At 39.0% G+C, this 25,393-nt stretch overlaps 1 pseudogene; it reads right to left on the bottom strand.

Annotated features, from left to right (window-relative positions):
- Positions 1-37: 37 nt before the first annotated feature.
- Positions 38-24,599, bottom strand: LOC114492059 (annotated as a pseudogene).
- Between the last annotated feature and the right edge of the window lie 794 nt (positions 24,600-25,393).

Raw genomic sequence — 25,393 nt, forward strand, 5'->3', positions numbered from 1 at the left:
TCATGTTTTTGTTTAGTTCTGAATTTAATTTTGGGGTGTAGAAACTATTAACAGACAAGGCCTATGGGTTTATTTCTTTTTGGACACACCCACAGCGTGGCCCTGGTAGCCTGTCATCTTGGTGTGCTGGCCTCAAAAACAACGTCCCCACAAGTGTCACAGCCCTCTGTGGGCCTGAATTTTCTTCAGTCCTTGTTGGTCTTTACAGATGTTGTCAAGACCATTGTCCAGGACTGGCAGTATTTTCCATCCTTCATGCCCTGTCTATTCAAGAACCAGTCTGGGACCCTATACTGGTGTGAATTCTGTACAATTGTGGTCAAGCGTTCCATCTCATCTTCAGTCAGCTCTCTCACCCTCTTGGTGAGGTCTACGTCTGCTTTCCTCAACACCATACAAGCATACCTTAGCCTCACACCCTTAATTGCAGTGACAGCAAAGGCTGTTTTCTGCCATTCGTATTGGTGTTGAGTACTTGCAAAATGTGCTGCAGCTCCTCAGGGATTGCTATGGACACGGAGGCAGCCCCAGGGGCGGCACGTAGGCCTCCTGTGGAAGGGATCTAAGTTATTAGTTTTTAAAATCAGTAATTTTTAATGGAAACAACTTGACCAAAAATCTGTCTTAGAATTTTCAAACTCAGTAAGACATAATTTAATGAGAAAAAAATTGAATCCCAGCTCTCCTCTAGTAAAATAGTACAAAAGACACAGTTGAAAAGGTAGCATTAGAGATGAGTCTTTATTTATGCATTAATCTTAGGTGTGGTTTTTGAGACAAAAACAAATACATTCTTTATTGGCTGTTACAAAGTAAATGCTGTGGCTTTATTGCACTTGGTTTTATTTTAAATGAACATGATGGGTTTTTTTTTCCAAACAACACTGACGGATTAGGATTATTTGCTTTCTGATGCCCATCTTTACATTTTTATTTGCATTTTCCATGTCTCCAATATACATATACACATACTTTTTGTATTATGTACTTGATTTGTATTCATCTTGCACATTTTATCAAGTACTTCTATAGATGTTTCTGTTTCTCTTGTTTGCTTTTTAATAGTTTACCTAATGAAATTAAAGTATTCTTTCTTATGTTTATTCTTCCTTTATTTAATCTGGTCTAGGTTTGATGTATTATTATCTGGTGAATGTAATAATAGGTATGCAATATACCAGGTATGGAATAATGAGTTTACATTAGTAAGTCAGATTTTTTCTTTCTCATCTATGGATTATATGGCCATAAAGGCCATTTATTGGGGTTGAGGATGAGATACTGAGAAATGGGATGTTTCCCCCCTAAGAAAACAACAACAACAAAAAACTAAATGATAATACTTCTAAGGCACTTGGAAGATGGGTAGAAATATTAATTTTAGGCTTTTTTTGATCAACATAAACCTATGTCTTTTTAAAAGTTAGGGATAAAAGTCCAAACCAGTGTATATAACTTTCAAACCAGACTATGTAACTTATAACCAGTAGAGGAAAAGAAGCAATAAAAGTAATTTGATTAGTTAAAGCAATAAAAGTAATTTGATTAGTTAAAGGGAAGACAAGAAAGGTGAAAAAGATTAAAAAAGCAGTAAAAGGAAAGCATGGTAAATGGTAAATGAGAAACACAAAAAGGAAAAAATAACATTAATATTTTTAGTATATTTTATGAAAATGGAATAATATTGACCTTTCACTGTAGTAAACATTACATGCACTACTTTTGAACCTTCTGTAAATTTGTCTTAAGACAATCTTTTCATATATCCATATTCTCCACAGAATAGCCAGATTTCAATCTTTGTTCATAGTTAAGAACATTTTTTATTAGTTTCAAAAGTTTTCTCTTTTGCTTTAGTAAATTTTTAAGAATAACTTAAAAAATTTCAGTTGCTGTTGATATACAATATTACATTAGTTTCAGATGTACAACACAGTGATTAGACATTTGTAACTTAAAGCATGATCTTCCCCAATAAGTCTGGTACCCATTTAACACCACACAGAGTTATTACAATATTATCGACTATATTACCTATGCTGTACTTTACATTCCTGTGACTGTTTTTTTTCCTAAAGATTTTATTTATTTATTTTTAGAGAGGGAAGGCAGGGGGAGAGAGAGAGAGAGAGAGAGGGAGAGAAACATCAATGTGCTGTTGCTGGGAGACGTGGCCTGAAACGCAGGCATGTGCCCTGACTGGGAATTGAACCTGGGACACTTTGATTCGCAGCCTGCGCTCAATCCACTGAGCTACGCCAGCCAGGGCTCTGTGACTTTTTAATAACTGACAATTTGCACATCTTAACCCCTTTCCTTTTTTCATTCATCCCCCCATCCCCTTTCCATCTGGCAACCATCAATTTGTTCCCTTTAGGCATTTATTTGTGTGTGTGTTTTTAAGGACTTCGTAGACCTCGCTAGCTCTGTTTTCTTTTCTTTTCTTTTTAAAACCTTTCACTTACTTTTCGAGGGGGGAAGGGAGGGAGAAAGAGAGGGAGAAAAACATCAATGTGTGGTTGCCTCTAGCATGCCCCCTACTGGGGACCCAAGGATGTGCTCTGACTGGGAATCAAACTGGCAACCTTGTGGCTTATAGGCAGGTGCTCAATTCACTGAGCCACACCATCCAGTGCTATCCTATTCTGTCTGTTCATTTATTTTTTCTTTATAGTCCACGTATAAGAAACATCATATGGTGTTTGTCTTTCTCTGACTTATTTCACTTAGTATAATTCTGTCTAGTCCATCCATGCTGTTCCAAATGGCAAGATTTTACCTTTATGGTTGAGTAATATTCCATTATATATATGTATATACATATATATAAAACAAATTCTTTTCTTTCTTTTTTAAATTTTATTTTAATCATTGTTCAAGTACATTTTTCTGTCCTTTACTCCCATTCCAGCCCACCCACCCATCCCTCCCATTTCCACACCACCCCAGTTTTTGTCCATGTGTTCTTCATATTTGTTCCTCTACACCCTTCCCATTCTCCCTGAAATTCCCTCCTCTCTCCCCTCTGGTCACTGTCAGCCTGTTCTCTATTTCAGTGTCTTTGGCTATATTTTGCTTATTTCTTTGTTTTGTTGATTAGGTTCCTGTTAAAGGTGAGATGATATGGTATTTGTCTTTTACCACCTGGCTTATTTCACTTAGCACAATGCTTTCCAGCTCCATCCATGCTGTCGTGAAGGGTAGGAGCTCCTTCTTTCTGCTTCATAGAATTCCATTGTGTAAATGTACCACAGTTTTTTGATCCATTCATTTACTGATGGGCATCTAGGTTGTTTCCAGCACCTAGCTATTGTGAATTGTGCTGCTATGAACATTGGGGTGCATAGGTTCTTTTGGATTGGTGTTTCAGGGTTCCTGGGATATGACCCCAGCAGTGGAATTGCCAGATCAAAAGGCAGTTTCATTTTTTGTTTTCTGAGGACATTCCATACTGTTTTCCATAGTGGCTGCACCTGTCTGCAGTCCCACCAACAGTGTACTAGGGTCCCCTTTTCTCCACAACCTCTCCAACACTTGTTTGTTGATTTGTTAATGATGGCCATTCTGACTGGTGTGAGGTGGTATCTCATTGTGGTTTTAATTTGCATCTCTCTAATGGCTAGTGATACTGACCATCTTTTCATGTGTCTTTGGGCCCTCTGTATGTCCTCCTTGGAGAAGTGTCTGTTCAAGCCCTTTGCCCATTGTATAACTGGATTGCTTGTCTTCCTTGTGTTGAGTTGTATGTGCTCTTTATATATTTTGGAGATCAAACCCTTGTCTGAGGTATCATTGGCAAATATGTTTCCCCATACAGTTAGTTCTCTTTATATTTTAATACTGTTTTCTTTAGCTGTGCAGAACCTGTTTATTTTGATGAGATCCCATTTGTTTATTCGTTCCTTTTTGTCCCTTGCTCTAGGGGACGTATCAGTAAAAATGTTCCTGTGTGAAATATCTGAGATTTTCCTGCCTATGTTCCCCTCTAGGACTTTAAATGTGTCATGGTTTATATTTAAATCTTTTATCCACCTTGAATTTATTTTTGTGTGTGGTGTAAATTGGTGCTCAAGTTTCATTTGTTTACATGTAGTTGTCCAGTCTCCCAACACCATTTGCTGAAGAGGCTATTTTTACTCCAATTTATGTTGTTGTCCCCTTTGTCAAATATTAGTTGACCATAGAGACTTGGGTTTCTTTCTGGGTTCTCTGTTCTGTTCCATTGGTCTATGTGCCTGTTTTTATGCCAGTACCAGGCTGTTTCGATTACAGTGGCCTTGTGATATAGTTTAGTATCAGGTATTGTGATCCTTCCTACTTTGCTCTTCTTTCTCAAACTTGCAGCAGCTATTTGGGGTCGTTTATGGTTCCATATAAATTTTTGAAGTGTTTGTTTTATGTCTGTGAAATATGCCATTGGTACTTTAATAGGTATTGCATTGAATCTGTAAATTGCTTTGGGTAGTATGGACAGTTCAATGATGTTAATTCTTCCAATCCATGAACACGGTATATGTTTCCATTTGTTTGTGTCTTTCTTAATTTCTTTTTTCAGTGTTGCGTAGTTTTCTGAGTACAGGTCTTTTACCTCCTTGGTTAGATTTATTATTAGGTATTTTATTTTTCTTTTTGCTATATCCAATGGGATATTTTTCTTGATTTCTGCTTCTGTTGTTTCATTGTTGGTGTACAGAAATGCCTTTGATTTCTGATATTGACTTTGTATCCTGCTGTTTTGCCAAATTCATTTATTAGGTTGAGCAATTTTTGGCAGATTCTATAGGATTTTCTATGTACACTATCATGTCATCTGCAAACAATGACAGTTTTATGTCCTCTTTTCTGATTGAATGCCTTTTATTTCTTTTTCTTGTGTGATCGCTGTGGCCAAAACTTCCAGTACTATATTGAATAGAAGTGGTGAAAGTGGACAGCCTTGTCGTGTTCCTGATCTTAGTGGAAAAGATTTTAGTTTTTGCTCATTGAGTGTGATGTTGGCTGTAGGTCTTTCATATAAGGCCTTTACTATGTTGAGGAATGCTCCCTCTATTCCCACTTTGCTGGGTATTTTTTATCATAAATGGGTGTTGTACCTTATCCAATGCTTTTTCTGCATCTATTGATATGATCATGTGGGTTTTGTCTTTGCTTTTGTTTATGTGATGTATTACATTTACTGATTTGTGAATATTGTACCATCCTTGCACTCCTGGGATGAATCCCACTTGGTCATGGTGTATGATCTTTTTAATGTATTGTTGGATGCGGTTTGCCAGTACTTTGTTGAGGATTTTAGCGCCTGTGTTCGTCAGCGATACCGGCCTGAAGTTTTCTTTCTTTGTTGTGTCTTTATCTGGTTTTGAAATTAGGATGATGCTGGCCTCATGAAAAGAGTTTGGGAGTCTTCTATATTTTTGTTTTTTTTTTGGAATAGTCTGTGAAGTATAGGGGTTAGCTCTTCCTTAAATGCTTTGTAGAATTCTCCTGTGAAACCATCTGGTCCAGGGCTTTTGTGTTTTGGGATTTTTTTTTGGTTACTGCTTTAATATCATTTGCTGTTTTTGGTCTGTTCAGGCTTTCTGCTTCTTTTTCACTGAGTTTTGGAAGATTATATTTTTTTCGAAATTTGTCCATTTCACTTAGGTTTTCAAATTTCTTGGCATACAGTTCTTCGTAGTAATTTCTTACAGTCCTTTGTATTTCTGTGGTATCAGTTGTAATCTCTCCTCTTTCATTTCTGATTGTGTTTATTTGGGTCTTCTCTCCTTTTTTCTTGATGAGTCTGCTTAAAGGCTTGTCAATTTTGTTTATCTTTTCAAAGCACCAGCTCCTGGACTCTTTGATCCTTGGAATTATGCTTTTAGTCTCTATGTCATTTAGTTCTCTGATCTTGGTTATTTCCTTCCTTCTACTTGCTCTGGGCTGCCTTTGTTGTTGTTCCTCGAGTTCTTGTAGATGTGGGGTTAGGTTGTTTGTTTGAAATGTTTCTATCTTTTTTTGGTAGGCCTGTATCACTATGAACTTCCCTCTCATGACTGCCTTCACTGTGTCCCATAAGTTTTGGGTTGTTGTGAGTTCATTTTCATTTGTTTCCAGAAACTTTTTGATTTCTTCCCTAATATCATTCTTGACCCATACATTGTTTAATAGCATGCTATTGAATCTCCATGATTTTGAGTGTTTTGGGGTTTTTTTTCCCTTGGGGTTGGTTTCTAGTTACAGTCCCTTGTGATCCAAGAAAATGCTTCGTATAATTTAAATTTTCTTGAATTTGTTGAGGCTTGTTTTGTGTCCTATCATGCAGTCTATCTTTGAAAATGTTCCATGTTTATTTGAAAAGAATGTGTATTTAGCTTCTTTGGGATGGAGGGCTCTGTATATACCAGTTAAGTCCATTTCATCTAGGGCAATGTTCAATGCCACAATATCTTTGTTGATATTTTGTTTGGAAGATCTGCCCATTTTTGACAGTGGGGTGTTAAAATCCCCCACTATAATTGTGTTGCTGTCAATATCTTTCTTGAAGTCCTCTAAGATTTTCTTTATGTATTTGGGTGCTGCTATGTTGGGTGCATATATGTTTACAATGTTTATGTCTTTTTGGTGGATTCTTCCCTTGAGTATTATGAAGTGACCTTTCGGGTCTCTCCATTTATGGCCCTTTTTTGGAAGTCTATTTTGTCTGATACGAGTATTGTTACCCGGCTTTTTTTCCCTGTCTGTTTGCTTGGAAAATTTGTTTCCAGCCCTTCACTTTCAGCCTGTGTAGGTGTTTTATCCTAAGGTGGGTCTCTTGTAGGGAGCATATGTGTCGATCATGCTTTCTTATCTGTTCAGCTATTCTATGTCTTTTGATTGGAGCATTTAATCCATTTATGTTTAAGGTTATTATTGGTGGTACTTATTCATTGTCATTTATGTGCCTGTGTTCCTCTATCTCTCTTTATTTTCCTTCCTTTCCTTAAAGCAGTCCCTTTAGTATCTCTTGCAGAGCTGGTTTGGTGCAGGTGTATTCTTTTAGACTTCTTTTGTCTGGGAAGCTTCTTATTTGGCCTTCTATCTTGATTGAGAGCCTTGCTGGGTAAAGTAGCCTTGGTTGCATGCCTCTGGTTCTCATTACTTCGAATATTTCTTGCCATTCTCTTCTGGCTTGGAGTGTTTCCATTGAGAAATCAGCTGCTAGCCTTATTGGGGCTCCGTTGTATGTTACTTCCTGTTTCTCTCTTGCTGCCTTTAAGATTCTCTTTTTGTCTTGAAATTTTGCCATTGTAATTATGATGTGTCTTGAGGTTGGCCTCTTTGAGTCCTTCTTGATTGGGACTCTCTGTATTTCCTGGATTTGTGTGACTTTTTCTCTCATCAAATTAGGGAAGTTTTCCATCATTACTTTTCCAAATAGGTTTTCTATCCCGTGCTCTTCTTCTCCTTTTGGTATCCCTATTATATGGATATTATTACGTTTCATATTGCCTTGCTTTTCTCTTAATCCCTCTTCATTCTTTCTGAGTCTCTTTTCCTTTTCTTGCTCTTTCTGGGTATTTTTTTCTACTTTGCCCTCCAATTCGCTGATCCGGTCTGCTTCATCAATCCTTCTTTTCATTCCTTCTACTGTGTTCTTCAGTTCAGAAATTGTATTCTTCATTTCCTCTTGGCCCTTGTTGATAGTTTCTATTTCCTTTTTCACATTGATATAGTTCGCAGTGATTTTGTTGTAATTTTCCTGTAATTTCTTGTAGCTCATTTTGAGTTCATTGAGCTTCCTGATAATCATTTCTTTGAACTCAATATGTGATAGTTGATTTGCTTCTATTTCATTTAGCATTCTTTCTGATGCGTCCTCCTTTCCCTTCATTTGGGGATTGTTTCTTTGTCTTCTCATTGTTCATGAGTCTTCTTGTTAGCTTCTGTTTCTTAAATTAATCTGTTCTCGTGTCCTGGGTTTATGGTGTGAACTTCTGTGGTAGAACACCTGTGAGGTTCAGTGGTGCAGTCTCTTTTGGGTATCCTGGTGTTCACAGCCTTCCCCCACCCTTTTTTGTGATCAGTTGGAGGGGTAAGGCAAAATGGTTTAGGACAGCAAGAGTGTATTCTATGATATTTACAGTAGCAGTCTGTAGAGAACAGATAGGAAATCCTTTGACTATGTATAGTGTTAACAGTGACCTTCCACCCCACTAGCCACTTTTTAGAAAGGATGAAAAGAAGATAAGACTCTTGTTGGGGAGGAAAGGATTGTGAGTTGGATCTAGAAAGCAGTGAGGCTGTGGGATGTCAGATTCTGAGGTAGGGTGAGAGTAAAGAATAGTAAATAGGTGTAGTGTGTGAGAGAATAGAGTTAACCACTACAGTAATAGAGTTTGGGAAACCGTGAAGTGGGCTGAGATCTGTGAGGGGTGTTGTGTAGTATTTACAATTGTATGGAATAGGTCTTATTTACAGTAATATTAGAGCAACAATCATATGACAGAATCTATGAGATCTAGATAACAAGAATAGGAAATATAGGACCTTGAGTAGTGTACTAATGGAACACAAATGAAGGACAGTAAATTAGGAATACATTATGAATGAGGTAATAGGGGAAACCTATCAAATGATATAGTATAACCAGCCAAAGAAAGAAGACTATACAGAAAGAAGAAGAATACCAAAATACTATTAAAATAAAAAATGTAAGAATAATGAAAAAAAGGTAATGCAAATATGCAATAACTTGCAGTTTCAAAAAAAGGAAAAAAGCAGAAGATGGAATGAAGAAGAGATAAACTTGGAAAGGAAGGAATAATACTAGAGTGAAAGAAAGAGAAGCATAAGGAATTTACAGATATAAAAATAATAAGAATTAAAAAATAAAAAGTTACTTAAAAAAGATAAAATCAAACAATCAAACAAACAACAACAACAACAACAACAACGACAATGACAAAAAACCCTCTTGTTGGTTTCTCACTGGCCAAACTAGTTTTTCTGGTCTTGTTGGCTTCAGCAGACTGAGGGGTGATTGGAATTGCTTTTCTCCCTTCCCAGTCAGAACTCAGTCTCTTGTGTACTGTCCCCAGGGCTAGCTGCGCATTCTCCCCAGAGCCAGTCTGGTGCCTCTCCCCAGGGCCCTGTGTGTGGGTCTGGGTGCATCCAAGCATGCTCTCTGGAGCTCACTGCCTCAGGATCTGGGATTCCGCAGAGCGTCCACACCTTTTCTGGGTTCAGGGTGTGAGCTCTGGGGATCTGTAGGGGCATGCACTTCCCCTGAGTTCTCAGCCGTGGGCACTGGGGATCCTGTGGAGTGCCCGTGCCTTTTCTGTGTTCAGGGCTGTGGGGTCTGGGTCTTCCACAAAACCACACTATCTCTGGTTTGAGGGCACAGGGGCACGGCCAGGCCACCCTTGTTCACACAGGCTGGGGTACACACTCTTCCCAGGGCTATGCATGGGTGCTCGCAGCCCCTGTGTGATTGTCTCTTAGTCCTTACTCCCCTCTCTGTGCCTTCAAGCAACGAGGCCTCCCCCAGTGCTGCTCAATCCTTATTTGGCCAGGGAGGGAGCGGTTGACCCAGCTCTCTCCAGAGTGCCATGAGGTAGACCCGGGAACACTGGGCCTGGGGGCTGCAACCTCCCTGGTCCCTGCGCTGATCCCTGGGCCCTTATTATCCTGAAGCAATCTCCTTACAATCTGGTTTTTCAATGTCCGGTATAATTTTTGATCTCCAATTTTCATAAATATTGTGTTATTGTTGGCTTTTGCTCTGTTCCTTTGTAGATTGGTTAGTTTTTCTCTTGTGTGTAGGGAGAAGTAGAATCTGCTCCCTCCTACCACACAGCCATCTTCCAAATCCTTATTATTCATATTTTAATCTTTTCTCCCCCTCTTCTTTTTTAAAGAAGTCCCTGAAGCATATCTTGTAATACTAGTTTGGTGGTGACTAACCCCTTTAGCCTTTTCTTATTTGGGATCAAAAGTTGTTTGTTTGTCTTTTTCATTCATTTGAAGCAAAGACACACAAATAGGAAAACTCATAGAGACTCATAAAAATTCCACTTCACAACACATTCCTAAATTTTTAGAATTGCTTCTTCAGGGTTGATATTAGCAGCTTACAGAAGCTTATTGGTGAAAAAAATTTTACTAAATATATAAACTAGAAAATTTAAGTTAAATTTCTGTTACACATGGTAAAATACTCCAAAGTTTTTCATTTTCACAAATGAGATCAAATAGCTGAATATTGGTGAACACTGACATTGTTTGATCCAGTGATTTAGAATGGATGTCCAGGGATGGTAAAAACAGGCTAGGCATTTGAACATTGCCCTTTTCATTTCTTTTGACCATGTAAGACCAACATCTTTTGTTGACTTGCTGCCATTCTTTGAAATTTAATTCTTTCTTAAATGTAAATATTTTCTTTTTATTGTTGTTGCATAATTAAAGCCTTCTCTACAATTTCTGTGTGCCAATCTTCAAACAAAACAAAACAAATTCCAAGTTTAGTGTTACATTGCACATTGTTCAAGCCTGTTTTAGACTGCAGCTGTTCACAACTTTTTATACAGGGCAATTAAGAAGCATCTTAATAAACAACCCATCCAAAATTTTCCTCTAATGAATTTCAGAAAAGACTTGATGTTACAATCATACATATACCATTTAGGAATATAGAAGTAGTTACAAGTCGAAATTGTGGATTTTTGGAGTTAAGGGGTCCATTGAGGCCAGTAAGCCCCATCTTCTTACCCAATTCAAGAATTCCCTCATAATAGCCCTGCTGGTTGGGCATCTGACCTCTGCTGAACCCTTTCAGTGACAAGTAAACCCAGACAGCTGTAAATTGCTGAATGCTGTGACAGACACTTTTAAAGACAGTGTTAGTGAATTGGGAAGGTTTAATATGTGACATACAAAAATAAGCCTCGGGCAGAATTTGATGGAGAACGTTTGAATCTGTTTTCCCCAACACATTCTGAGGGACTATAATCATTGACCTACAAAGCCATCTGGCACTGTGATTAAAAGGGAGGGGGGCAGTCCATAATGTAGGAGGTGTTTGCCAGTTCAGAAATATACTTGCTAGCAGGACATTGTGCACCCAGTTTCCAACAGAGAGCTATACGTTTCCCAGCTGCAATGATTGGAGTGTTTCAGCAGAGAAAGTGCATTGCAGAGTCTGGTGGTATGAATCTGTTTACTATAGGACATGTGGTCTGCTGTGGTGGGGAGACACTCTTTTCTGATGTGTTAAGATTTTGTTCAGCTGTCTTAACAGGACTAAGCAGCCAGAGAATGAGCCTATGTATACATTTCACCTGTTCTGAGGACTGCACTGTTTGCTTTGGCCAAATAAAAAAGTCCACAAAATCGGCAATTTTTGTAGGGGTTGGAAAATTTAAAAATAACAGTTCTGGAGTTTACCTTTGAATTACAGTAAAAATGTCATTTTGAAGTGGTAAGTATATTGACAAAAGAACCTCCAATAAGGAAGGGTCACATTTCACTTTATAGAAGGGTGAGTAAAAGTAGGTTTGCAGTTGTAATACAAATAAATAATACACAAATTAATAAAACATAACTAGAATAAATTCTGTTTCGCATACTCATAACTGTAAACCTTATTTTTTCCACTCCTGTATAGTGGTTTTAATCAGATCCTGTCTTCAAGGCAATTTAAAAATAACCCAATCTTAAGGGATTAGCTACAACACATATATGTATAACCCATGGACACAGACAACAGTGCAGTGACGGCCAGAGAAAAGGGGGAGTGGGGGCTGGGAGGGGAAGTTGGGACATCTGCAATAGTGTCAACAATAAAAAGAAAAAAAAATAACCTCATCTTCAAAAATAGAAAAAAATAACCCAATCTGCAGGTTTAAAAATTAACTTCCATAAAATCCTTTGAGATGCTGATATGTCAAATATTTTTCATGTTTGAACACATTTTTTATTGTTGTTCAGTTATAGTTGTCTCCATTTTCCCACCACCACTTTCCCTGCCCCACCTGCCCCCACCTCCTGCCGCCAATCCTATGCCCCTTTGGCTTTGTCTGTGGGCCCTTTATACATGTTCCTTGATGACCCTTCCCCTTATTTCCCCTGTTATCCCCTTCCCTCCACTCTGGTTACTGTGAATTTATTCTTTATTTCAATGTCTGTGGTTCTATTTTGCTCATTTGTTTGTTTTGTTGATTAGGTTCCACTTATAGGTGAGATCATATGATATTTGTCTTTCACCGCCTGGCTTATTTCACTTAGCATAATGCTCTCCAGTTCCATCCATGCCGTCACAAAGGGTATGAGCTCCTTCTTTCTTTCTGCTGCATAGAATTCCATTGTGTAAAGGTACCATAGTTTTTTGATCCACTCACTTACTGATGGGCACTTAGGTTGCTTCCAGCACTTGGCTATTGTAAATTGTGCTGCCATGAACATTGAGGTACATAGGTTCTTTTGGATTGGTGTTTTAGGGCCCTTAGGGTATAATCCCAGCAGTGGAATTGCTGGGTCAAAAGGCAGTTCCGTTTTTAATTTTTTGAGGTAATTCCATACTGTTTTCTATAGTTGCTACACCAGTCTGCATTCCCACCAACCGTGCATTAGGTTTCCCTTTTTCCACAACCTCTCTAGCACTTGTTGTTCGTTGATTTGTTTATGATGGCCATTCCAACAGGTGTGAAGTGGCATCTCATTGTGGTTTTAATCTGCATCTTTCTGATGGCTAGTGATGCTGAGCATCCTTTCATATGTCTCTGGGTCTCTGTATGTTTCCCTTGGAGATGTGTCTGATCATGTTCCCATTTTTTAATTGGATTGTTTCTCTTCCTGGAGTGGAGTCATGTGAGTTCTTTATATATTTTAGAGATCAAATTCTTATCATTTGCAAATATATTTTCCATTAGAGTTGGTTCCCTATTCATTTTGCTGATGTTTTCTTTAGCTGTGCAAAAGCTTTTTATTTTGATAAAGTCTTATTTGTTTATTCTTTCCTTTATTTCCTTTGCTCTGGGGACATATTGGTAAAAATATTGCTGCATTGAATATTTGAGATTTTCCTTCCTATGTTCTCTTCTAGGACTTTTATAGTGTTGTGACTTATATTTAGGTCTTTTATCCATCTTGAGTTTATTTTTGTATATGGAGTAAGCTGGTGGTCTAGTTTCATTTTTTTACATGTAGCTGTCCAGCTCTCCCAACACCATTTGTTGAAGAGGCTATTTTTACTCCATTTTATGTTGCTTTCCCTTTTATCAAATATTAATTGACCAGAGAGACTTGGGTTTCTTTCTGGGTTCTCTGTTCTGTTCCATTGGTCCATGTGCCTGTTTCTATGCCAGGACCAGGCTGTTTTGATTATAGTGGCCTTGGAATACAGTTTGGTATCAGGTATTGTGATCCCTCCTATTTTGCTCTTCTTTCTCAAAATTGCAGCAGCTATTTGGGGTCGTTTATGGTTCCATATAAACTTTTGAAGTGTTTGTTTTATGTCTGTGAAATATGTCATTGGTATTTTAATAAGGACTGCATTGAATCTATAAATTGCTTTGGGTAGTATGGACAGTTTGATGATGTTAATTCTTCCAATCCATGAACACAGTATATGCTTCCATTTATTTGTGTCTTTCTTAATTTCTTTCTTTAGTGTTGTGTAGTTTTCTGAGTACAACTCTTTAACCTCCTTGGTTAGGTTTATTCCTACGTACTTTATTTTTCTTGTTGCTATAGCAAATGGGATTTTCTCCTGATTTCTGAATTTCTGAATTTGATTTCTGAATATTGACTTTGTATCCTTTGTATTGACTTTATACCAAATTTACTATTAGGTTGAGTACTTTTTTGGTGGAGTTTCTAGGGTTTTCTACATATCCTATCATGTAATCTGCAAACAATGACTGTTTTACTTCCCACTTTCTTTTTTTTATTATTATTTATTTATTTTTAGGGAAGGAAGGGGGGGGAAGAGAGAGAGAGAGAGAGAGAGATGTGAGGTTGCTGGGGGTTATGGCCTGCAACCCAGGAATGTACCCTGGCTGGGAATTGAACCTGGGACACTTTGGTTCCCAGCCCGCGCTCAATCCACTGAGCTATGCCAGCCAGGGCTACTTCCCACTTTCTAATTTGGATACCTTTTATTTCTTTTTCTTGTCTAATCATTGTGGCTAGGACTTCCACATACTATATTGAATAGAAGTGGTGAAAGCTGACATCCTTGTCTTGTTTCTGATCATAAGGGAAAAGCTTTTTTAGTTTTTACTCATTGAGTATGATGTTGACTATAGGTTTTTCATATATAGCCTTTATTATGTTAAGGTGTGCTTCTTCTATTCCCACCTCAGTATTTTTTATCATAAATGGGTGCTGTACCTTATCAAATGCTTTTCCTGCATCTATTGATAATGATCATTGTAAATAAATAAAATTCAAAGAGATAGAGAATCATGGAGAAGTACCTCTTAAACTTGATCATGCATAGGAATCATCTGGAGATAATGATAAAGTGCAGATTTTGAAGTAGGTTTGAGACTGAGTCTGAGATTTTACATTTCTAGCAAGCTCCTGGTGATACTGGTGCTCATTTCTGGACCAGAATTTACACAGGAAATTTAACTAAAAGCATTTTCACCATGTTTTGGGACTTCCATAAGAAGAAGTTTAGCAGTCAGTTGGAAATGTGCATATTGGAAAGAGAAGAGTCAGGTTTGGGAACCATAAGCATAGAATTCATAGCAAAAGTTATGAGATTAGGTGAGGCTGCTCTCATTTAATTATTTACTAAGTGCAAACAAGGGAGGTAGGGAGCTCTGAGTCAGACACCATCTTCCTCTGTTGAGCCAAGATTATGGCATCATGTATGGTCTCTTGCAATGTTTAGTTCTAAAATTCTATTTTTAATGAGAATGTTAAGCCAAGTAACTTATCAAATATATTTTTTTCAGCAAGGAAATATTTCTATTAAAAAGCCCTCCAGTTACTGAAATATTAATGGTAGTACAATATTATGTCACTGAAGAAAATGTTTTCACTGAAACCTGGGTTTTGATAATACCTGGAATCTGTGTTTTAATAGAGGCATTGAAAAAATAAGGTCTCGACTAATAAACTGTGAAATGGATTAAAAATTGTCTTTAATTATTTGAGGGAAAATGTATACTTCATATTTTTGGATCATGAATTAGATTGTCAAGGCATGTTATGTTCCTAACTAAGTATGTTTGTTTATTAATTGTTTAAACATTATGGATTAGATATGGACTTTCCATGGGTTAGAAAAATAAACTTGACTCTCTGAGCAGACTTTAGACCAACAGGCTGCTGTTTTTTTGTGTGTGTGTTGTATCTTCTCATCTTATATATTTACAGTGGGCCTTTTCAACATGTTTATTTATTGAGTACCATACACACTTAAACAATGTGTTGATTTTTAGGAAGAGAAAGAGAAAGATAGAGAGAGAGACATGGATTTATTGTTCTACTTATTTATGCATTCATTGGTTGATTCTTGTATGTGCCCTGACCAGGGACTGAACTCTCAGTCTTGGCCTATCAGAATGCACTCACCAACTGAGCTACCTTGCCAGGGCTACCATACACACTTTTGATGTGGCTTGTTGTAAATGACTCTAATGATTAGTTTTCATTTGGAGTCTAGAGTTCAGCATGGCTTCAAGGAGCTAATGTTTTTTATTGCAGGTTTCTGCTGTGCTTACTCAGCCTATATGGTGACAGTTATATCTACTTCCCCATCTGTACCTTTTGGTTTTATGTCGACATCATTAGCTGTCTTTAACACTTAAGAATCTGTCTGTAATGAAGGGAAATAACTGCATTGAAAAAAATTTTCACTTTACTGTATGGCCTTCCACAAAATAATAGATCCATTGAATGATGAGGGGAGGTTTCTAATGAATAATAGATTATGAAGCTGTGATTGTCAAATAGAGATGTATTTAAATATGTCCAGAACTCACTTTTAAGTTAAGAAGGGTATAATCACAAAATATGTTGAATAATGATGTAACTATGCTCTTATATATGTTTATGTTCCTTTCATAGATAAAACCACTTATAAATAAAATCTAAAGTTACCTCTTCAGAATAAGACAAATAAATCCTTGGCACAGTATACCAGTCATGTCAACCATCATGCCTGCTGTACCTGTGCCCACAGCCCTCTGCTGAGCTAAGCAGCCAACCCTAGTCTCTTCCTTCAGCAAATGGATGGGGTCAGGCTTCCTAAGCCATAGGCTGGCTGCTGACCTACGAAATGACTTGGTACGAAAAAGTTTCTCTGGTAAATATAAGGTGATTGACTAATTATACTCTCCTCTAAAAGTTGAATAGGAAAATTCAGAGATCAGTAGCTATTCTGTAATGAGAGGAAGAATGATAGAGAACAAACAGGGTTGTAAGAAACACATCGATGATGGAATGTGAAGGGGAAGTTTCCCAAGCTCCAGTTGGGGGATAGTTCCTAGATGGTCTTGAAAATGGTGACATGCTGCAGCAGCTTTCTGCAGAGTGTTGTGTGGTGGTGTCCTTCTCTGTCTGCTGGGTGTGCTCTGTAGGGTGGGGCTTCTTCATGGGTGGTAGCCAGTGGAAGGGTGTTTGAGTAATGAGGTCTCTTCCTGCATGGAGTCTGGACTAAGAATGGACACTCATTTGCACAACTTGGACACCTTGTGTAGTGTCAGAAGGCAGTTGAAGCTAAAAAATAACTCAGAGATATTATCATTCAATATTTTATGTGCAATAGTATGTAGGTTACATAACTGCTGATAGAGATAAAAAATGATTTATAGAACAGTGTTTTGTGCTAAAAATATCAGTTGCTGATGATTCTAAAAAATTAGAAAAAACTCCTAACCTATGGGTCACACATTTGCAGTGAGGGAGTAATAGATATTTATTTATCCCCTTTAAAAAATAATAATTTCATTCCAAATATCAATAAAAGATTTTCTATGTGTTTGATGACTCCTACATTTGGGTATATTTGTTCTTTATTTATGAATCCTGTGATCTGAGAAAACTAATATTACAATTTTATTTCTAGCCCACTCTTTTTTACTAATAAATTTTAGAAGCATTGTACAGCAAAACTTGTCAAGAGACAAAATTTGTTCTGTTCTCTTTCTTTCTGTTAATCGGTGTGTCATTACATTTTTTTGTATTATTTTCACTTTCTACTTATTTGTAGAGTTGCTGAACTATGTCTTGAATTGAGTAAACATTTTAATTTACTCCAGATTTTTATGTTATAAGCCTTCAGTGAAGAAAGGAGAGAATGAGTCACAGAAGAAAATAAAGAATGATATAATAAAATAACAAGGCAAACATTTCAGATAAATATATTAGAAAATGCTAAGTATTAAAAAAGGAATTGCTAAGTATAAATATCAATCAAGAGGTAAATATAGGACTTATGGTCAAGATGGAGGTGTAGGAAGACACACTTTGCCTCCTCACACAACCACAAAAAGAATTACGACTAAATCTCAAACCAAACAACACCCAGAACTGTTAGAAAATCAAACTGTATGGAAGTCTGACAGCCAAGGATTTAAAGATGCCACAATCATCCAGACAGGTAGGAGGGGCAGAGATGAAGAGACAGGGTGGAGAGGAGAGGCAACACAGTATAGCACGGAAAGGTGGTGGCAGTGGTGGCAGTGGTGGTGGTGCACACATTTTCCCACCCACATTCCCCTTTGGTTCATGTCCATGTGTCATACTTATAAATTCTTGGCTTCTACATTTCCCATGCTCTTTGGGAGAAAATGATCCCCTCCCCAGTGCATACTGTATACCCAGGGTCCCAGCCCTGGGAAGATAAATTCCCATAACTTCTGACTGTAAAAACAAGTGGGGGTGGGGGCAGTGGAAGACACTGCAGGACTTTCAGGAAACTCCATTTAAAGGGCCTGTATGGTCTTAAAATGTACACAAAACCAACCACTCAGGGATTTAATAGCATGGCAACAGCTGGAAGGGTTCCAGTCACATATGGGGAGTGTGTGAAGTGACTGGAAATGGGGCAAGTGCCAGGCAAACACCCAGAAGCCAGGCAGCAGCACTGTACCCTCTTTGAGCTCCTATCTCCCACCCCCCATGCACAGCCACAAAGTGATGAGGCATATTGCTCCATCATGGCAATTACCTAAGGCTCTGCCCCACACAATTTACAGGTGCCTTTTACAGAGAGTTGAAGCAGCTCTACCTAATACACAGAAACAAATACAGGGACAAATTCAGCAAATATGCTAAAAGAACTCATTGAGTATGGTAACAACATAAAGGAAGAGATGGAGGTTACACTAACTGAAATAAAGAGAAATCTATAGAGAACCAACAGTGAAGGGAAGGAAGCTGGGACTCCAGTCAATGATTTGGAACATAAGGAAGAAATAAAGATTCAATCAGAATGGAATGAAGAAATAATAATTTTAAAAAATGAGGAGAGTATAAGAAGACTCTGGGACATCTCCAAACGTGCCAACCTCTGAATCATAGGGATGCCAGGAGGAGAAGAGGAAGAGTAAGAAATTGAAAACTTATTTGAACAAATAATGAAAAAAATTAGGGAAAGAAAACTTCCCTAATTTGGTGAAGGTCATAGACATACAAATCGAGGAAGCACAGAGAGTCCCAAACAAGTTGGACCCAAAGAGGACCACAATAAGACACATTATAATTAAAATGCTAAAATTTAAAGATAAGGAGATAATCTTATTTATTTTTAATATATTTTATTGATTACGCTATTACAGTTGCCCCATTTTCCCTGCTTCACTCTCCTCCACCCTGCATACCCTCTCCCACTCACATTCCTCTTTGGTTCAGTCCATGTGTCATAAGTTTTTGGCTTCTACATTTCCCATGCTGTTCTTACCCTCCCTCTGTCTATTTTCTACCTACCGTCTATGCTACTTATTCTCTGTACCTTTTCCACCCTCTGCTCCTCACACTCCCCTGTTGATAACCCTCCATGTGTTCTCCATTTCTGTGGTTCTGTTCCTGTTCTAGTTGTTTGCTTAGTTTGTTTTTGGTTTTGCTTCAGTTGTTGATAGTTGTGAGTTTCTTGTAATTTTCCTATTCATAGTTTTGATATTCTTTCTCTTAAATAAGTTCCTTTAACATTTCATATAATAAGGGCTTGGTGATGATGAACTCCTTGAACTTGACCTTATCTGAGAAGCACTTTATCTGCCCTTTCATTCTAAATGAAAGCTTTGCTGGGTAGAGTAATCTTGGATGTAGGTCCTTGCCTTTCATGACTTTGAATACTTCTTTCCAGCCCCTTCTTGCCTGTAAGTTTTTTGAGAAATCAGCTGGTAGTCTTATGGGCACTCCTTTGTAGGTAACTCTCATTGTGTCTTGCTGCTTTTAAGATTCTTTCCTTATCTTTAATCTTGGATAATGTAATTATGATGTGCCTTGATGTGTTCCTCCTTGGGTCCAACTTCTTTGGGACTCTCTGAGCTTCCTGGATTTCCTGGAAGTCTATTTCCTTTGACAGATTGGGGAAGTTTTCCTTTATTATTTGTTCAAATAACTTTTCCACTTGTTGCTCTTTCTCTTCCCCTTCTGGTACCCCTATAATTCGGATGTTGGCATGTTTAAAGATGTCCTGGAGGTTCCTAAGCCTCTCCTCATTTTTTTGAATTGTTCCTCATTGTTTCTTCTTTTTTTTCCAGATTGGATGTTTCTTTCTTTCTTCTGGTCCACTCCATTAATTTGAGTCCCGGTGTCCTTCCTTTCACTGTTGGTTCCCTGTGTATTTTCCTTCATTTCACTTAGTGTAGCTTTCATTTTTTCATCTACTTTGTGATCAAATTCAACCAAATCTGTGAGCATCCTGATTACCAGGGTTTTGAACTGTGCATCTGATAGGTTGGCTATCTCTTTATTGCTTAGTTGTATTTTTTCTGGAGCTTTAATCTGTTCTTTCATTTGGGCCATTTTTTTTTGTCTTGACATGCCTGTTACGTAGTGAGGGGTGGAACCTTAGGTGTTCACCAGGACGGGGCAACCCAGTTGCTGGGTTGTGACGCTGTATGTGGGGCACAGGTTTGATAGGGAACAATGTCGCTTGCTCGGCTCAGTGCTAGATTTCAGTCACTTCCCCCACTTCCCACAAGCAAATTGGGCCCTTCTGGTGCTGATTCCCATGTGGGTGGGTTTGTGTATGCCCTGGGACCCTGTGGGTCTCTTCAACGAACTCTCCTGTGAGGCTGGGACTTTCTCCCAGCACCTCAACCTCCACAGGTGTTTTCAATTGGTGTTTTGAGGTTTTATTTCTCTGCGCTGGGACCCTGGGCTGTATGGTCTGTCTTTCTCCCCAATTTTGCCTGGTTTATCTGAACGCAAATGTGGGACCAGATGCGTGGCACCCCTTCACAATCCACCACCTTGCTGGGTCCACCAGCTGCTGCTTTGCATGGCTGAGTGTGCCAGCCACCCTGCTGCAAGACCTCTCCGTCCTGACTCCCTGACTCTGCCCTTCCTACTGGTCTGGATGAATGTGTCTACTTTAACTCCTTGGCTGTCAGACTTCCATACAGTTTAATTTTCTGTCAGTACTGGTTGTTTTTGTTTTTAAATTGTTGTTGTCCTTATTTTGGTTATGTGAAGAGGCACAGTGTGTCTACCTATGCCTCCATCTTAGCCAGAAGTAAGGAGATAATCTTAAAAGCAGCAAGAGAAAAGGAGACAATTGCTTACAAAGGAGTGCCCATAAGACTGCAGCTGATTTCTCAAAAGAAACTTTCCAGACAAGAAGGGGTTGGAAACAAGTAGTCAAAGTCATGAAAAGCAAGGACCTATAACCTATATTACTCTATCCAGGAAAGCTACCATTTAGAATGGAAGGACAGATAAAGTCCATCCCAGACAAGGTAAAGCTAAAGGAGTTCATCATCACAAAGCCATTATAACATGAAATGCTAAAGGGGCTTATTAAAAAAAAAAAGAAGATAGAACTATGAAAATTAAAAAAGCAACAAATTTACAACCATCAACAACTGAATCTAAAAACAAACAAAAAACCTAAGAAAACAACCAGAACAGGAACAGAATCATAGGTATGGAGATCATTAGGACGGTGATCAGCTGGGAGGCAGAAGGGGGAGAATAGGAGAAAAGGTGGAGAGCTTAAAATGTGTAATTGGTAGGTACAAAATAGACAGGGGGATGTTAAGAATAGTATAGGAAATGAGAAAGTCAACTTCTATGCATGACCCATAGACATGAACTAAGTGGGGGATTGCTAGAGGGAAGGGAGGTACCTTGCAGAGGGGGGCAAAGGGGGAAAAATTGGGACAACTTTAATAGCATAATAAAATATACTTAACAGAGAGGTGAATATCAATTTACGTCAGTAACACATTTTCACCACTGGGGGTCAGTAGCTACCACATAATTGGAAACTCAAGGGCCATTTCACTATCTTCTCAGTTTCTGAACTTTTCTAATTCTTAGTGATTTTTTTCTATCAATGCCATGCCTTAGTGTTTGGATTTTGAAAGCTAATCTCTACTCCTGTCTGAAATAATTGTACTCCCAAAGTAAAAAATAGTTTGTTGACAGGGTACAAATTGGAAAGTATACTTTAGCTCTACATTGTGCATGAAAAGCTTTCAAAATCTGAGTTCTCTTGAGCAGAGAACATGAGAGTTTTATTCACTGTAAATCAACTCTTTTAAGAGCAGCAATTGTGGACTCTATAGCACAACAAGTGAGGCTGAGATGAAATTTTGAGGCCACACATCCTAGAAGCTCAGGGTGTGATCAGATTTTTTTTATCTATAATTTCTTGTAGAATATTTAACATTTTGGCCACATTTTTATTTTGGTTACAACCTAAGTGTAGATTTAAATTATGTCAGAAGCACTATAACCTTAATCAGAAAGATTTGTGTCAGAAAGTAATTGAGCATGGAAACTGAACTAGAGAGAATTTTTAACATCTTAGAATGTCGTGAGTGGAGATCTGTGGGGATAAACAGTGCATGTCTCAGCTATTTTTAAACATCAAGGTTTGAGTCTTGTTCTTCCCAGTAGGGGTAATCCAACAGAGTTTAGATTTAAAGATGTTTCTCTCTCCTCTCCTCTCCTCTCCTCTCCTCTCCTCTCCTCCCCTCTCCTCTCCTCCCCTCCCCTCCCCTCCCCTCCCCTCCCCTCCCCTCCCCTCCCCTCCCCTCCCTTCCTTCCTTTTCCCCTTTCTTTCCTTTCTCTCTCATTTCTTTTTCTTTCTTTCTTTCTTTCTTTCTTTCTTTCTTTCTTTCTTTCTTTCTTTCTTTCTTTCTTTCTTATAATCAAACATTTTAATATAGTAAGGAGGAAAAGAAAGACATAGTCTGTATCTTTAAGGAAAAAAATCACTTATTTTGACTTTAAGCACAACTGCAGAGAGTAGATGGTGACAGAGTGAGGTGTTTAGCAGCGGGAACTCTGGGGCACAGCATGGGTCTAAGTCCCAGCTTTGTCACTCCCCAGCTATCTCACTTTGGCCACATTTTCTAACCTTTCTGGGCCTGCTTCCTCAGCTGTAAGATGGGACAACCATAGTACCTATGTTTTAGAGTTGGGTGAATGTGAAATGATTGGGTGCGTATGATGTGTTAGAATACTGCCTGGCACTTAATGAAGGCCCTGTAAGTGCTAGCTGTCATCACTGTCATGGGAGGACTTCTTACTCTCTGATTCTTTGTTGTTTATCAGGTGTCTCACATCATTATCTGCCTTTTATGGATGAAGAAAGTAAGGCTTAAAGACCTTATGACAGCTTGCACAGCTGGTAAGTAGTAAAGTCCACAGACTATACTGTACAGATCATAAGCAAATGCACAATGAAATATAAATATGCTTAACCATAACTGATAACATGAGTTGAGCACTCATCCTGTGCCAGGCACTGTTCTATGTGCTAAGCATAACCTCTAAGATAGGCACTATATGTTTTTTATTTATTAAAAAACGTGTATTTATTCTGACATGTTTGAACTCGAGTCACCTTCAAAGCACTGTACTTTTGATGCAGTGCACCTATCAAAACATTTTTTCCATGGCTCAAAACAGTTTTGAACTTGTTGACTTTGATGCCTTTCAGTGCTTCTGCCATTTTTTCTGCTTCACCTCGTCTTTGTCAGCAAAACTTTTCCCTTTGAGGACTTTTTTTCCTCCAGGGGAAACAAAAAATAGTTACTTGAGGGGAGATTGGATGAATAGGGAGGGTGGGGCACAGGGGTCATGCAGTTTTTGGTCAAAAACTGCTGAACACTCAGGTGTGCTTGTAAACCACCCATAAGATAAGCACTGTTATTATTCTCATTTTGTCAATGAGGAAATCAAGGTGCAGAGTAGTTAAATAACTGGCTCAAGATCACATGGCTACTCATTGGTAGACTTGAGATGCATCATCTGATGGTTGTTGGTGGTGAATTGGTGCCAATTTGGGGAACGGTGAAGCAGGAAACTACTTAGTGCCAAACAGATCAACTGTGATACTGCATGTCTGTGAAAACGGATCAACTGTGGAACAGATGAATAGTGATACAGCATGGCTGTAAAAACAGCATGGCTGGGAGGCAGCCCTGGGGTCAGGGGCATCTCTGGCTCCACATCTCTGCTCTGCCCTGCCCTGCCCTGTGCTGGTCTCTACTCTGTTCCAGGGAGACATCTTCAGGATTTTAGCTCCAGGCACTGGGGAAACACAGTCTTCAGTGGAAAGGGAAAGTGTTCTCAGAGACAGAGGGAACTGACTGATAGACAGAAGTCTCCATCCCTGGTCCCTGATTGGTTTGTTCTTGTACAAATCCTCCAAATCCTCTCAGTCTGAATGGTCCAAATGCACTGTTCTAATTGGTCAGAATGGAGCCACTCATTGGCTGGTGAAGATGCTGGTGGGGATGTAGCTGCACAGATCAGGTTAGATGGCGGAAGTCTAGTCCTATTGGCTGAAATAAGACTCCAGGAACTCCTTTATAAGGGCTGGCTCAGATGGCAGAATCACAGTGCAGGCAGGCAGTGGAGTGCAGGCTTTTCCCAGGAGTGAAGTTTACATGAAAAGTTCTAGTATGGAAACAGCTGCTAGGCTCTATTGTTTTTTTTCTTTTCATTTTAGCCCAGTTAGCCACTGAAAGCCCTTTTTAGTAGATATCTTCTTTCTCAGAGTTCACAGATGTATATCCAAGTAGCTTAATCCAGAATTCATGCTTTTTCTGCTCTTTTCCCTGAGGATGATCAAAATTCCCATGGAGCTTGTAAGACGTCTTGAGATCAGGGAAGGGTGTTGGGTGAGGTCTTTCAGAAGAGTGACCTCTGGCTGGATCCAGGTAATTGGAAGCTCCCCACCTACTCCCCTGTCATGGAATATACTGTTCTGTCCATTGTTCCCACCATCTGGAGGAATATGTGACCCAACCAAATTAAGGCCTCTATATAAACTTTTGAGATTCTGGTGGGGGGTGCAGAGATTACTTGTCAGGTGGCCACCCAAGGCAAGCCTGGCAAGTAAGTTCTCTCACTTATTAAACCTGCCACCTATCAATCTGGACATGCCAAACAAAGGCATGTTTTCACAGACATGCCTTTTTTCTCTGCTTACCCTCCATGTTCAGGGGCCACTTTATGAACCAACAAAGTGTCATCTGGTTACCACCATCTTCTGGCTATAAGGCTATTCCACTGGGACTTTGCCCTCATTTCATCAGCCCTTCCCTCATTGTCCCTCCTGAGTCTTGAGGACTGTTTCTCTGGGCATTTCTCCAGAAGAGCCCAGCCATGGCCCCTGCTGATGAGGCTCACACCAGTCCTGCTGAGCTTCCAAACTCAGCTGGTTCACATTCCAGCTGCTGGCTGTGGTGCCGTCCATCACTGCCTTGCTCAGCTTGGTGATTTTCAAGAACCTTCTGGACCCTTTCTTAAGGGCTTTGACACTTTTTGTGGCTCTTTCCAGTTCCCTGATCATGCCCAGGTACACCAGGGAAGGGGTGAGGTGGTGTTCCCTTAGGCCATCTCCACACTACTATCTACTTTACTACCACTGCCTGCAAGTATAGAGCTCCAGGCAGGAAGAAAGGGTCATGTTCCTTTTGTTTGAGGGTTTACACTTCTCTGGAATCTGTGCCACTTACCTCCTCCCTCAAGCATTTGGATGTTGGGTCAAGCACAAGGCCTCCCACTCCTTTCCAAAATCTTCACCTTTTACTATCATCAACTTTCTTCTTCACTTTTCCTCTCTTCTGAGGGCCCTGATTTCTTTATTTTTAATGAAAATATAGTCTATTTCCCTCACTATCATTGTCCCAGGCCCTGATACTATATTAGGCCTGTGTTACAAAGAGAATGGTGGTACCTGCAAGAACATCTAATAAACAATTCATTTGCAAGATTCAAGGGGATCATT

Source organism: Phyllostomus discolor, chromosome 1 (genome assembly GCF_004126475.2).
Source record: "Phyllostomus discolor isolate MPI-MPIP mPhyDis1 chromosome 1, mPhyDis1.pri.v3, whole genome shotgun sequence".
Taxonomy (NCBI): domain Eukaryota; kingdom Metazoa; phylum Chordata; class Mammalia; order Chiroptera; family Phyllostomidae; genus Phyllostomus; species Phyllostomus discolor.